This window comes from Felis catus, chromosome B3, assembly GCF_018350175.1.
Source record: "Felis catus isolate Fca126 chromosome B3, F.catus_Fca126_mat1.0, whole genome shotgun sequence".
In the NCBI taxonomy this organism is placed as follows: Eukaryota; Metazoa; Chordata; class Mammalia; order Carnivora; family Felidae; genus Felis; species Felis catus.
In genome coordinates this window covers 1575228-1589931 of record NC_058373.1, presented here as the reverse complement: position 1 = coordinate 1589931, position 14704 = coordinate 1575228, and the positions used below count along the sequence as shown (strand labels likewise).

Genomic DNA, 14704 nt, shown 5'->3' with positions numbered 1-14704 from the left:
CGTCCGACTTCGGCTCAGGTCGTGATCTCGCTGTTCGTGGGTTCGAGCCCCGCGTCGGGCTCTGTGCGGACGGCTGGGAGCCTGGAGCCTGCGTCGGACTCTGTGTCTCCCTCGCTCTCTGCCCCTTCCCCGCTCACACTTTCTCTCTCAAAAATAAATAACCTTAAAAGGAAAGTTAAAACAAATTAAAAGCATGAAGTGGGAGACGAGGTATCGATAAGTGTCCCGCTGCCCGCACAGCAGGTGCCTCTAAAGGGCATTCAACCTGCTGTGGGAAACAGACGTGCGTTTTCGTGTCAAGGTTGCTGTGCTCGTGGTCGTTTTGTGACATTAAGGAAGAAGCTGAAATTTAAAAGTCAGGGGCAACATGTAGGAACCGACGTATTTCACGAGACAGAAGTAAATCTTAAATACATCTGCTGTGTGCACTCAATAAATCTCAATAAACCACGAACCCTATGAATAAACTAGGAAGAACAAACCAGTTAACAGACAGACAAGCAAGGCGGGGGGTGGGGATCCCACTCATTTAAAAATGACGAATCGACTGGTCATTTCCTTCCGTCCGCTCTGTGTATCCCACTGAAATTACCAGGCGAAAAATAGATTTAAAATGCAGCCTCCGTGGGGCACCGTCGGGATTTCCGCAAGGTAAGACGCCGGTGGGAGCAGACTGGCTGTCAGTGCCCGAGCGCTCACCCCGGTGTCCAAGGCTGGCCCTACGGGGAGCGGGGTGTCACTGCCCCCAGCGCACGGAAGGCACAGGGTCGGAGCGCCAGGTGCCCGCGGCAGGGCTGGGGGACGCTGAGAACGTGCAGCGTGAGCGCCGGGCCGGGTCTCACCTGCGGCCACTTGCCTTCCCCACAGGGCCTCACGCACGGACTGCTTTGGAAATGAAGGAGAGCGTCTGTCCTCAGGGCAGAGGCAGGGAGGCCGAGGGGAGAGGGGTACTTGGGGCCACCACGGCAAAGGCGCGTGGACAGGAAGACTACAAAAGTACAGTTTTCTCTCTCGTTTTTCTTTTTTTTGCCTTCCCTGGAATCGCTTCCCTATTTCCCCACAAGCATCTCTCCATCCTGACCCAGACACCCTCACAAGACCTCAAGAGCTGGGTCCGGAGGAGCGGACAGCAGAGGACCAACAAAGGGGCTATAACCGCCCCCCCCCCCCAAAGGCCACACGGAGCTGCCCGACCAGGCCGCCTTCCCGGTCCTTCTGTACCGACTGCACCTGGGGACTGGCTTCTGTGTCTTCCCCTGATGGCAGGGTGAGAGGAGGGGAGGGGGCGTTAATCTGCTTTGGCTTCTGGCCCAAACACCCCTGCACTGACTCCCCATCAGTCCCCGCGCACCGGGGACTTCGCCGCCTGGCTGTTAGAGAAGGTGCATCAAACCAGTCGGCTGTGGAAGGACACCAGTCGGCTAGGGAAGCAGGCTCCAGGCTCCCAGCTGTCAGCACAGAGCCCGACGCATTTGGAATAAATGGCCTTTAATTAAAAAAAAAAAAAAAAAAAAGGCCATGAGGGAACAGGAGGAAAAATTAAATCTCAGTGGGGGTACCCAAGAAAACTGATTTTATGAAGTGTTAAAATGCCAGTCCATACAAGAACAAGCTACTCTGACCTAACAACCACGTGAGAAGAGGGGGAAACGTCTGAGAGTCAAAGCTCTGTGGACAAAACAGAAGGATAAACGGGGGCCACGAGTAGCGGGAAACCCGGCTGAAACAACGGAGGGACCCTTCAAGGTTAGCGGTGTGGGGAAAAGGACAACCTATAAGAGAAAAACAGGCCTGGCACAGGGAGTCCCAAGACTCAGTGTCTGTGTCATAAGACCAGAAAGGTAGACCCAAGAGGATATTGATAAGTAAAAAATAGACAAAATTTCTTGGAGCTGAAGAAAGTCTTGACGTTTTAGATCAAGAGGGTTCACCATGGGGGCGCCTGGGTGGCTCAGTCGGTTGAGCGTCCGACTTCGGCTCAGGTCATGATCTCGCGGTCCGTGGGTTCGAGCTCCGCGTCGGGCTCTGTGCTGATGGCTCAGAGCCTGGAGCCTGCTTTGGATTCTGTGTCTCCCTCTCTTTCTCTGACCCTCCCCCATTCATGCTCTGTCTCTCTCTCAAAAATAAATAAACGATAAAAAAAAAAAGTTAAAAAAATAAATAAATAAAAATAAAATGGCCACGTCGGTTCTGTGACGCAGGACATCCAGAAAGGTGGAAATTTAGCACCAGCGCTGATGACAGAGTTTGGGAGATGCCGGGAGAGGCTGGCATAGTTGCACGAGGAGCCTGGGAGCCCCAGGAAGGGAAATGGATCCAGTCTCTACCCCCTTTCCCACCAGGATTCGAGTGAGAGAAACCTTCAGCAGTTCACGGTTTTCCTAAATGACGACACGGCCCCTGACATAAAACCACCATGGGGATGAAGGCATTAGGCTTGGGGGCAGGACCAGGAGTCGGGTTATCTTGAGAGATGAATGGTTCCAGTCCCTGGTGCTGTGGCCCCTGGGCCAGTCCCAGGTAGTCATCCTGGAGGCCAGCTAGTGCCGCAGGGACGTGGCCCACGTGTGTGGGTGAACCCAGAGACTCCTGGCAGAACTCTGAGGAATGCTGGGAAACTCCCTCGCAGGACCACCTGAGCGGAAGGAGCTGTTACCACGGGGACCGGAGTGGACTCCGCTGTCTACCAGCTTCCCGGTGCTGTGGCCTCCTTTGGCCTCAAGGGGACTCTCCATCTGGAAGGCATGAGCAGACTAGCCCTTTGGTCATAAGCAAGCACCCTGGGGACTTCTTCACCGCAAGAACCATACTCCAAGTAGATGATGCTGGAGCTTGAGCATTCGAGAGGAGTGTTCCCAGGACATGTGTCGTTCTGCAGCCCCTGCGGGGCCAGGAGGAACATAAATATACAGGGGAGAAGCCGCCAGGCTCCCCCCAGCTCTCAGGACAAGAAAAGGTGCCCCCACCCCGGGGAGCCCCAGGTACGCCACGATGCCCATGCAGACCACGGACCTGGCCTTGCCCTGGCCGCTGGACACCAGCCCAACCTGGGCCAAACAGACAACTGTCGACCACCCCCCGCGGTGGTTGTGTCGTTTGGGCTTCTCTACATCTTGGGTGAGTTTTGACCACTCTCGTTCTAGAACACAGATCATTGACTTTTTTACATGCAGTGGCGAGTTTCACAAAGCGCTGCCTGGTGTCTGTAACCTTCTTGTCTGTGCTTAGATCCGTTTCCTGAAGATTCGCATGTGCCCTCTTTTTTTCCCGGAATAAACTTACCAGACGTGTGTCCAAGTTCGAACTATTTCAGAGATTTCTTCATGGCTTATTTTTAATTCAACTGGTTTTCTGTTTTGCGAGTTACTCGTTTTTCCTCTTGATTCTACGAATCTCATCTTCTGGATTTTCTCGAGGCTGTTTATATAACTGCCTCAGTGGATGCCTTGTTTCCCTGAATCTCATTTTTTTGTTTCATAATAATGAAAGGTACGATCTTTCCCCTGCATGGAGTGAACAGCTCTTGTCCCCCTCACCCTGTAAATTTTAATAGGTGCTATGCTCATTAGAATGATTTTCTGAGTATTTTGTAATTGCAGCTTAATTTTTTAGCAAACTCAGTAATTATATATTTTTTAAAATTTTCTTAATGTTTATTTTTTGAGAGAGAGAGAGAGAGAGACAGAGTGTGAGCGGGGGAGGGGCAGAGAGAGAGAGAGAGACACACAGAATCCGAAGCTCCAGGTTCTAAGCTGTCACCACAGAGCCCGACGTGGGGCTTGAACCCACAAACTGTGAGATCATGACCTGAGCCCAAGTCGGTCGCTTAACTGAGCCACCCAGGCGCCCCTCGGTAATTACCTTTTTAATGCTATTTAAGTCAAATGGCTTGGTGGTTTGTTAGTTTGCTTAATTTTTGGTGGTCAGAAAACAGCCTATAAAAATTCCGCTTAAAATTTTTTTTCTAATATTTATTTATTTTTGAGAGGGAAAGCAAGCAGAGGGACAGAGAGAGAGAGAGGGAGACTCGCAATCTGAGCCGTCAGCACAGCCCCACGCGGGGCTCAGTCTCATGAACCGTGAGATCATGACTGGAGTTGAAAGCAAGAGTCAGGTGCTCAACCGAGTCACCCAGGCGCTCCCCCCAAATTCCACTTTTTAAAACGTACCCACGTTTTTCTTTGCAGCCCTATATTAAATCAATTTTATAAGTGTTCCGTGGATATTTGAAAATAACATGTATTTTGAAAACGTGCATTTTGAAAAACGTGTACTCGAAAATAACATGTCGGCCATCAAAATGTCTATTCAGCTTATCAGTCATACTGTTCACACATTTCCTCTCATTCCACCACTGTTATTTTAAATGTTTAAACACATCTGAACGTGTGATTTTCTTTTTTTTTTTTCCCAACGTTTTTTATTTATTTTTGGGACAGAGAGAGACAGAGCATGAACGGGGGAGGGGCAGAGAGAGAGGGAGACACAGAATCGGAAACAGGCTCCAGGCTCCGAGCCGTCAGCACAGAGCCCGACGCGGGGCTCGAACTCACGGACCGCGAGATCGTGACCTGGCTGAAGTCGGACGCTTAACCGACTGCGCCACCCAGGCGCCCCTGAACGTGTGACTTTCTATCAATATTACAATAATACTTACTGGCCTGCCCAGATAATATAAAAAATGGCTTGTGCTCTAATTTCCTTCCACTTTCCCCCACTAACTTTCATTGAAATAATATGGAATTCTAGATACAAATTATATTGATAAAGCCTCTAGGTTATGTAAGTTTTATCTAAAAAAATATTTTTTTTTTAAATTTTTTTTTTCAACGTTTTTATTTATTTTCGGGACAGAGAGAGACAGAGCATGAACGGGGGAGGGCCAGAGAGAGAGGGAGACACAGAATCGGAAACAGGCTCCAGGCTCCGAGCCATCAGCCCAGAGCCTGACGCGGGGCTCGAACTCACCGACCGCGAGATCGTGACCTGGCTGAAGTCGGACGCTTAACCGACTGCGCCACCCAGGCGCCCCTAAAAAAATATTTTTAAACGTTTGTGTCGCCGTTACTGATAAAGCCTTTAGGTTATGTAAGTTTTATCTAAAAAAGTATTTTTAACGTTTGTGTCGCCGTTACTGATAAAGCCTTTAGGTTATGTAAGTTTCATCTAAAAAAGTATTTTTAACGTTTGCGTCGCCGTGTATGTGCCTGTATCACAGTTGTCTGTGCTGTAGATTATTGCCTTGTTGGTTTCACTCTTCTCTTCCTGGCTTCCTCCCCTTGGATTCTTCACTTTGGCTCCTTTCGTGGCGCGAAAGGTGCGTCTTCGAGCCGTTTTGTTTTGCTTGAAGGGCTGGTAGATAACTTGCATTCGCTTCAGTTTTTCTTTACTTGTGGGATAAGAAAATTTCTCGTTACTTCCCAGGAAGCTTGGATCAGAGGCACCAAGCGGAGCAGTGTGTGGGCAGGACCCTGACCTCCTGCCCCAGAGGTCGGGGGTGTCTGGGGCCAGGTGTGGGCTGGAGCCGTGCCGTGGAAGGCACAGACGGGGCCGCTGCGGGGAGGGCCGCAGGGGATGCTGTCGCCCGTGGGGACAAAGCTCAGGCCAGACGGGGACACAGAGTGAGGGACAGATGAACCAGAGCAGCTCTCGCTCAGCACAGCAGACGTCAGGTGGCCCGGACCCCAGATCCGCATTTGCACGCTGAAGCCATGTGCAGAACACGGGTGCTGACAAACAGAGGGGGCCCCGAAGCAAGCTGGATCCAGGCAGGCACAGGTCCGAATGTGGGGGTCCCCCCGAACGTGGGGGGATACCCGAGAGGTGAAACAGACAGCGGGCAGGCTCGGAGCAGACAGGGAGTAACTGAAAGCCTGCAAGGTATGTTCTGTCCTGTGCTCACGGGCGAAGGGAAAACGTGGCCCGGAAAAGGATCCCCAGGACACCCCCATCTTACAGGCAAGGGGACTGGGACTGAATGGGGCAACGTCTTCCAGGGGCTCCGCTAGTCAACAGTGAGTCTCTGGAGTCTGAGTTTTCCCGTGACGTCGCACTGCCTCACGCAGCATTCTGGAGAAGTGTGGTGCTACCCTTGGCTTTTTGGTGGTTTTCAGTGTTTTATGTTGGAGAGCGATTGTATTTTACCTTTATTTTATCTTATTTTTTAAGTTTATTTATTTTGAGAGAGACAGTGTTGAGCAAGCAGGGGAGGGGGCAGAGAGAGAGGGAGAGAGAGAATCCCACCCAGAGCGGGCTCGATCTCATGAACCGTGAGATCATGACGTGAGCCGAAATCAAGAGTCAGATGCTTAAGGGACTGAGCCACCCAGGCGCCCCTGGAGAGTGATTTTGTGAGGAAGAGAAGTTCACTAGGGTCACTTCAAAACACAGATCTTTTAGTGGAAAGACAAGAATGGCCTTGCCCTGTCCCCTCCCATTGTGTCTTGGGGTCCCGGCCGACGTCCTCGCTCTGGCCTCTCACTGCTGTGGCGCGTGGTGGGTCAGCAGGCGGGGAAGAGCTGGGGCTTCTGGAGCCAGGGCCCGTGCCTCAGTTTCCCCACCACGGCTGCTCTCCACGTCTTTGTGCGATGTCTTCCCCCCAGCCCTCTCCCCGGCTGTATGGCTGCCTCGTCTGACTGCATCGGCGCCCAAGCCGGTATACACGTTCCCCCTCGTTTTGGCTTTCAGTTCCCTTTTAAGGAAGCTCATTTTTCTGACAGCCTGCTCGTGAGTCACCCCTCGTCCAGTAGCCAGACATCGTGTTCTTGTGTGCCCTTGGTTGGTTGGTTTCCGGTTCTCCAATCATGGGGAAAGCAAGCAAAAATAGCCTTATGCCTTTTAGAGACCGGATGTCAGAATCAAAAGGATTGTGACTTCCTCTTGCCTGTGCACAAAATTGCTGCAAGCCTGGGTGTTTTGGAACCACATAATTGCAGGCTGCTCCAGTCCTGGAGGTCCGAAGTCCAAAATGAGTCTGGGGCGGGGGGCAGGAATTGAGGCTGGTTCTTTCCGGGGGCTTCCGGGAGAGCCCATTCTTGGCCCCATCGCCCCCTCTCTGCTTCCACGGCCACGTTTCCTTCCCCGCTACAGTCAAGAGCTGCCCCGCGTCGCTCTCGCAAGGACAACTGTGATTCCGTGTGGCCCAGAAAACCCAGGAGAATCCCCCCATCTCGAGACCCTTAACTCAATCACATCTGCAAAGTTTGTTTTGCTACTTAAGGTGACATTTGCAGGTCCCAAAGATTCGCTGTGGATTTCTTGCGGGGCCGTTACTCAGCCTCCTGCAGCCCACTCTCTGGCCTCCAAAGATTCCAGTCCATCCTCTATGTGTTCACCCCATTGCAACCCATTACACCATCAACCCGAACCCAAAATCTTTGCTCGACTGTCTAAATCAGGTGTTGGTGATATTCTGCATATGATCCATCCTGGGGCAAATCCCTTTCTACCTGTGGGGACCCGGAAAATGAGTTATCCGCTCCAACAATACACTGGTGGGACAGGCACAGGATAACAGTTACACACATTTCCATTTCAAAAGAGAAAACGAATTAAAGAAAGGAGTCACCGTCCGGAGCCGTTTTAAAACTGCACCAGGAAAGCCACTCGTTTTCAGGGCCTGGGAATAATCTGTAGCCGTCTGGGCCCAGGCCCTTGCCCTAAGAATCATCCTCCTGTGTTCCTGAAGGGTGGGACACGTTGATGGCAACTGTCCCTACCAGCCTGTGTTCTGCTTGTAGAAGTTTGAGAGCCCAGCAGCCGCCTTTCATCCAGTCTCTTCTCTGTCCTTTTCGGCCCACGCTGGTAGCGTTTCTACCGGTATAATGGCCTCAAAGCCTGTGTGTATTGCCCATGTGTGTCACAGGGCTTCTCCCTACTCCACGGGACAGTCTTCCAAAGGTCTTTTCTGGAGGATGTCATTTCTGTTCCTGGCTTCTGCTGAGATGGCTGGGGGAATCCCAGAGCCACCCAGCTAATCTGATCGGCACTGGCAGAAGGCGGTCCGGTCCCACCCCCGGCGTCTCCCGTCCAGCACACGCTTTCCTGACAGCGAATGTCCTGATGGTAGCATCTTCTGCAATCTGGATGGGCGGAGGGCCCTTGAGGGCACGGGTGTCGTAAGCTCCCGGGGACTCCCAGCTCCCTGCACGCACGGGAGGGAGCAGCTGCAGTAACCCCAGGGCAGGCTGGTAAGAAACCGTAGATGTGAGCTGCCGGGAGCAAGCCGCGCGGAGGCTGGGAGCTGAGCTCGCTGCATGGTGAAGGGAACCCCAGATCCGAGGGACAGCAGCCGCAGCAGCATCTATCACAGAATGACACAGCGGAACCGTGCGAGGGCTTATCAAGGCACGGCGCGGTGACGAGGCATGCTCTTGGCAGACGTGTTCTCTTGCCTTTTATCCAAAACACTGCTGCTTCATTCTGCCTCCTTGTTCTGGAAGGTTCCTTAGAGATTAGAGAGGTTTCAATATTGGAAGGCCTTGCTGACCATGCGGAATCTGCTTGGGATTCTCTCGCTCTCTCCCTGTCCCCCCCCCCCCCCCGCTTTCGCGCAGTTTCTAAGTGAACGGATGAATATCGGGAGACAAGTCGTAACCACGATATTGCATGGATCCTATCCCCTCCACGCCTCTCGTCCATCTGGAAGATGTCACCGTCTTAATCATCTCTGAACACGCACCCATCCCTCCCTCTGACCAGTCTGCTAATCCCCCTGACAGAGGAGGGAGGCCACCAAGTAGAGGCACGCAGGACAATGTGACTGGTGTGAGGTTAAGACACCGGATGACTGCTCTGTCCTGAGCACACGCCGTGCATGTAACCCGTCTGCCATCTGGGGACGTGATCCTGACTCGGCTTTCCCGATGGCTCTTTCCCGTGGCTCTTTCCCAATGGCTCTTCTATTCACAGAAGCGGCTGGTGCCGGCACGTGAGCAGCTCCCATCCGCGTATCTGCGTGAGCTCCCCGAGTCCGCACGGCCCGCCGTTTCTCCCCACAACAATAAGCGGCTGTTCCAGTCACCCCGTCCTCTTACTATCGGTGTCTGCGGGACCACAGCCAGACACTGGTCCTCACCATCCGGACATCTACCAACCCCCCCGCAGGGTGCGGGCCTGGCCCGGCCCCAGGCCGCCCGTGCCCCGCAGTCAGACACGGACCCTTCCCCGGGGAACTCATACGTGGCCACGGACCGAATTGTGTCCCCCGCCCCCAAATTCATTTGTTGGAGTCCCGACACCCAGTGCGATGACAGAGGGCTTTCGGGAGGTCAGATGAGTTCGTAAAGGTCAGGGTCCTACTCTGATAAAATGGTGGCCTTACACAGAGAAGAGAGAGCGGTCTCCTTCTCTTTGTGCGCACACACTGAGGCAGGGTCGCCGTGACAAGGTGACCATCTACAAACCAGGAAGAAACAAGCCCGCCAGATCCTCCCCGGGACTTCCAGCCTCCAGAACTGGGATAAGCTGGCATTCCGTTGCTCGCGTCCCCCCCAGCGGACGAAGACACACACGGGCGCAGAGACGAAGAAACCCACCGGCCCAGACGGCGAGGCCTGAGTGTTTCACCCCAGCCCCGGGCTGGGACACGAATGTACACGCGAATCGCGGATCTGTGTACCCTTGTTGCTAGTTTTCCCTAAAGCCCCGACTGAGATACTTACTTCCAGGTTCTATATTTGGACCGTGGCATTTGGGCAGGACTCGCCTCCATTTGGAGCCACTAGTCCGCCATCCCAAGACAGCGCGCTGGGCTAAGTGTGCCGGGAAGCCCAGAGCCATTTCCCTGGAGGCTCATTCCCACCCAGAATCCCTGACTCTGAAGCCGGTTCACCTCCCGCCTCCCCAAGAAGGTGGCAGATGGACCCCTTGGCTGGTGCAGGCTCCTTGCTCAAGGACAACTCCGTGATGCTGGGGACCCCTGAGCGGGCCTCCGGGGGGGCCGGCTCCTCAGCTCCCATAGCACGGCTGAGCTCTGCGTTCCACTCTCTCTTGGGTGTCGTGTCCTCTCTCTGAAATGGAGCCGGAGGGAACGCGCCTGCCCGGTAATTAAGGTTAATGAGCACACTCCATCTGGAGGGCGGAAAGGCGAATCTGTTTTTCTGAGTGCACATCCTTGGCGTTCATCCCAGCCAGAAGGATCCAGAAAACACAGATAATCTGGGGCATGCTGCAAGGTTCTAGAGCCCCTTGTCCCGGCCCCAGACAAGACAGAGGTGGTCCAAAGGCAGCCTCTCCGAGGTCTGACCTCCACAACCTGTGCAGGGGCGTCTGATGAGAACTTACGACAGATCCTGGGCCTGGGATCGCAGAGTCTGTGTCTGAGGCCGGACCGAGTCCTGTTGTGAGCGTCCGGCACATCCCTCCTTCCCTGAGAGCCCCCCAGAGCCCACGGCACAGGCCTGGCCGGGCCAGAAAGGCGGGCTGGCTCCAAGTTCAGCTCTCACTGCTCTGAGACTCCGAGAGAACTCTTGCTCCCCATATTCCAGTCTCTTTGCGTGTGAGATAGATGTGTTTTCAGGGTACGGTTCGAGGAGCTCTAGGATTTCCGTGGACGCCTGGAAAGGAAGATGCACACCACCCTCAAGGTAGTGTTTCTGCAGGGTAGCTGGAATGCTTCTGTGGGTTAGCGGTTGCAGGAGACGGGTGTACTTCTGGGGGGAAAAGACAAAGCAAATGTGCTCAGGTAATAGGGTACAGATTCTGCATGATGGGATGTGGGCACTAATTACAACATCGTCTGCACTTGTCTTAAACCTCCGGAACAATTAAAGCAGGAGCGGGTCTTGGCCGAGCCGTGAGCAGGGCACCAACCTCCCGCCCCCGACACGTGCGTGCATCCATATCGACCTTCCCACGGAGGTCTTTTTACTTCCCACGGACTGTGTCATATTTGAAGGGCTGGTCCTCCACTCTTTCACTTGGCAAAATTTCTTGGGCCTCATTTGTGCGTGTGTGTGTGTGTGCACGCGCTCCTTTTCAACGGCCTCGGAGTATCTGGCGACACAGATTCAGACCGTGACGGCGGTGACCACCGCAATACGGACGTTCGCTTTGGTGTCCCTTTTTTACCGTCCCCACAATGCTGCAACAATGACCATCTTTTGAAATCCCGGGGCAAAGGAGCAGGAGACCTCTGACCAGGCACAGGCGTCCTCAGCGCCAGGCCGGGGCTCCCGCGGAATCACGAGTGGCCTTCAGCTAACGACCAGCGCCGTCAGGTTTCCTGCCCTCGCAGAGATTCAAACATCAGCGGCTGGACAATTCTGAGCAGGTCACCTCACACGCTACTCACCTGTCTCAAGGCCCTGAAGACGAAATCTAGAATTCAAGGCATGCCAACAAAAAACGGCCCAGGGAAACTCCAGCCTCTCGATCTAGAACCCTGGGGCACGAGACCGCAGAAGTGCTGTCGAAGCGGACCTGGTCACTAGCCTGGTTAAGGAGACGTGAACCCCAGCTGAGTGAGCTCAGCTCCATATTGGATGAGCTCACCTGCCCAAATTCTAGCTGCTTCCCAGAGAAAGCGGTAAGCCTCCTGTACCCGAGGGTAATGCCATCCGGAGCCACGACAATTGTTCTATCGGTGCTTGGCATCCCAGTGAAATTTCTATCATAGATGTATCAAGACATCAACAGGGGCGCCTGGGTGGTTCAGTCTTAAGGTCAAGCAGCCGACTCCTGATTTCGGCTCAGGTTGTGATCTCACACTTTGTGAGTTCGAGCCCCACATGGGGCTCTGTGCTCACAGCACAGAGCCTGCTTCGGATCCTTTGTCTTCCCGCCCCTCCCACGTTCTCTCTCTCTCCAAACTGAATAAATGTTAAAAACAATTAAAAAGGAAAAAAGAAACTGGACCAAAAGAAAGAAAAAACTGTACAAGCAAACCCACGGATGACCCAGACATTAGAATTATCAGATGCGGTCTTTAAAAAATAGTGATGAGTTGTGTTCAAGATAGTAGCTGACAAGGTGGAAAATCCCACTGGAGAGCTGGAACATTTTTCTAAAGGTTCACATGGAAATCATACAACTGAAAAGTATGGCTTAAATGAACATTTGAATAGACAGATCTAGCAGCTAACTGGATATAGCAGGAGAGGAGATTAGCGGACCGGAAGCTGGTTCGGTAGAAAGCGTTCAGACAACAGCATAAAAAGAAAAACAAACACAGAAATAAAGTGCAACAGACAAAGTGACATAATGAAAAGGCCTATGTGTACTTGGAGAGCCGGAAAGGGGAAAGAGAGAACAGGACAGACGAGTGTTTGAAGAGGGGAATACAGAGAAAAGCATGTCCAGGTCATCCACAGGGAACCAAAGACAGAGGGAAGATCTTTAAGGCAGTCAGAGACACAGGCACATTACCTTCAAAGAAGCCAACAGGTAAGACCGAAGGGAGTGTTGTCCCCACGAGCCCTTCTTCCTGAGAGTCGTGCTGGAGAACATCTGTGCTGATGGGCAGCCCCAGCCGCAGGCCCAGGTGAGCACTGAATGTGTCGAACCGGAAAACGCAGATTAAAAAACAGTATGGAAGGGTGAGATAACAGAACCGGCTACAACGAAAAGAACAGGGAAAGAAGGTGGAAACTGGGATGAGCCTCCCCAATTCCTTCACCTGTAATGACTGGGAATAAAAGGACATCGAACGTTGACAGTTCAGTTACAGAAACGTAAGCACAGCCAAGAACAGAGAAACAACCAAGGGCTAATACTAGTCACGAAAATCGGGCGGAGGAAGACAACGGAGACACACGAGTAGGACTCAGGGATAAAGGAAAAGTCACAAATAGGAAATAAAAATCAGACGAACAAATAAAATACCAATCTCAACTCTGTGCTTCCATGGTCAAGAAAGAGACCAAAAATCTGAGAGAAAAACGGGTAAGGGGTAACAACAGACTGGAATAGCAGCGATCCGGCCATTCGGCTCTGGATCTACGCACCTCAAGGCATCGAAGCGGGGCCCCCAGGAGACACCCGCGCGCACAGATTCGCGGCAGCATCGTCCGCGACGGCCAAGGGCTGGAAGCAGCCCACCTACCCATCCGTGGAGGAACGGAGCGGAATATTACCCAACTTAGCAAGGAAGGAAGGCCCGACGGCTGCCACAGCACGGGTGAGCCTGGTGGACACGATGCCGACTGAAGTGAGCCGCCAGAAAGGGACAGAGGCTGCAGCATCCACTCCCGTGAGGTCCCGAGAGGAGCCAAGTGCACGGAGACAGAAAGGAGGTGGTGGGTGCCGGGGGACCGGCTGTTTAACGGCGACCGAGTTTCAGTTTTGCAGGATGAAGACTTCAGGAGGCGGACGGTGGGGCTGGTGGGTGGCCCAACGCTGCCAGTGTCCTTAGTGCCCCTGAAATGCACACCGTGGAAAATCTCACGTGACGTACACTTTACGAGAAATTGTAAAACGCTGTGATTTTTATTTTATTTATTAATAAATGCTTCACGCCCAGCACGGAGCCCAACGTGGGCTTGAACTCATGACCCCGAGATCGAGACCTGAGCTGAGATCAAGAGTCAGAGGCTTAACCGACTGAGCCGCCCAGACACCCCTGAAACGCTATAGCTTTTGAAAGAAAGAAGGAGATTGAAAAAGCAGCACTAGAATAAAGCGTTGGGCCCCGGCACCGTGCCCGGTGAAGAGCCACCGGGTCAGCCCTTCCTGGCAGACCAGGTGGCGCCGGGGCCGCGTGTCCCAGGAGGTGACGGGCTCTCGTCCTCTTCTGTTGCAGCTGCCGCCCGCGCAGGTGCCTGCTCCTGAGTGAAAGGCCACCGCTGTCGCCGGCCCCCCGCGGTCACGTCCGGCCACCCACCCCCCGCCCTCCCAGAGCAGCCTGACCCAGAGTGCGGGCCACCCGGCGGCCCTTCTGACGTGGTGACCGCTCCGACCGGCAGGTCAGTGCCCTCTGGGGACGGGGGGAATCTGAGCGAGGGGGACGAACGGTCACTGGCGGTGATGGATGTGCCGGGACCCACCGGCCCGAGGCTCACCTCCGTGTGGTCCTGAAGTCCGGAGGGACGGGGGAGACTGGTCCCCACTCTGCCTCCCTCCAGGGGAGGGAGAGGCCTGCAGAGGCCACGTGTGCGGGGACAGCAGCCCTGCCCCGGGGAGACCCCCTTCGTCAGAGCACGGCCCCCCTGCCCCGGGGGCCAGGGACCACAGAGCGCATCCCCACGTGGGACACGGCCTGACCGCGCTGGCCTCGTCACCGCCCGCAGCAGGGAGGTGAAGGCGTGCGGGACAGACATTCCCCGCAAGGCGGGTCCCTGTGATGGCCCAACCGGGTCCTCTGACGACCCCTGTGGCTTCCGCCCCTGTCCCTCGGTGGGGGGAGGGCGCAGACCCTCCGTGGGACCCCGTCTGGTGCAGGGGCTCCTGTGCGGTCCGTCCATACGTTCCGTTCAACATTCCGCTGCCAAACGGCTTCTGCTGCTGCAGCGAACGCACTCGTGACCTCGTTCCTGCACTGCTCTGAGCACCCCAGGTCGGCGCCGGGCAGACCCAGAGGCGTCATGATATCGCCCTCCCCGGGGCCGGGCGGCAGGGACAAGTGCGGGAGCTCCGTCCTCGGTCACCTGTCCCCGCTTCCCCAGGCGGCCCCACCACAGACCGCGGTCGCCCACGAGGTTGGCCTTTGGGTCCCAGGGAGGATGCGTGTGTCCCGGGCCCCTCACGCCCTCAGGAGGGGCCGGGCGGC

At 54.4% G+C, this 14704-nt stretch overlaps 2 protein-coding genes across 2 annotated transcripts in view; one reads left to right on the top strand and one right to left on the bottom strand.

The window, feature by feature from the left end:
* The window catches only part of CTXND1 (cortexin domain containing 1), a 42831-nt gene that overhangs the window by 19968 nt on the left and 8159 nt on the right, over positions 1-14704 (top strand). Inside the window, exon 2 of the mRNA XM_023254801.2 lies at positions 13739-13901. The gene's annotated coding sequence lies outside the window, so the exon portion shown is untranslated. The remainder of the gene's footprint in view (positions 1-13738; positions 13902-14704) is intronic.
* Positions 5049-14704, bottom strand: part of FAH (fumarylacetoacetate hydrolase) — a 46952-nt gene continuing 37296 nt past the window's right edge. The window contains exons 14-15 of the transcript XR_006598715.1: positions 12367-13356; positions 5049-10652 (exon numbers count right to left, since the gene is read on the bottom strand). The gene's annotated coding sequence lies outside the window, so the exon portion shown is untranslated. The remainder of the gene's footprint in view (positions 10653-12366; positions 13357-14704) is intronic.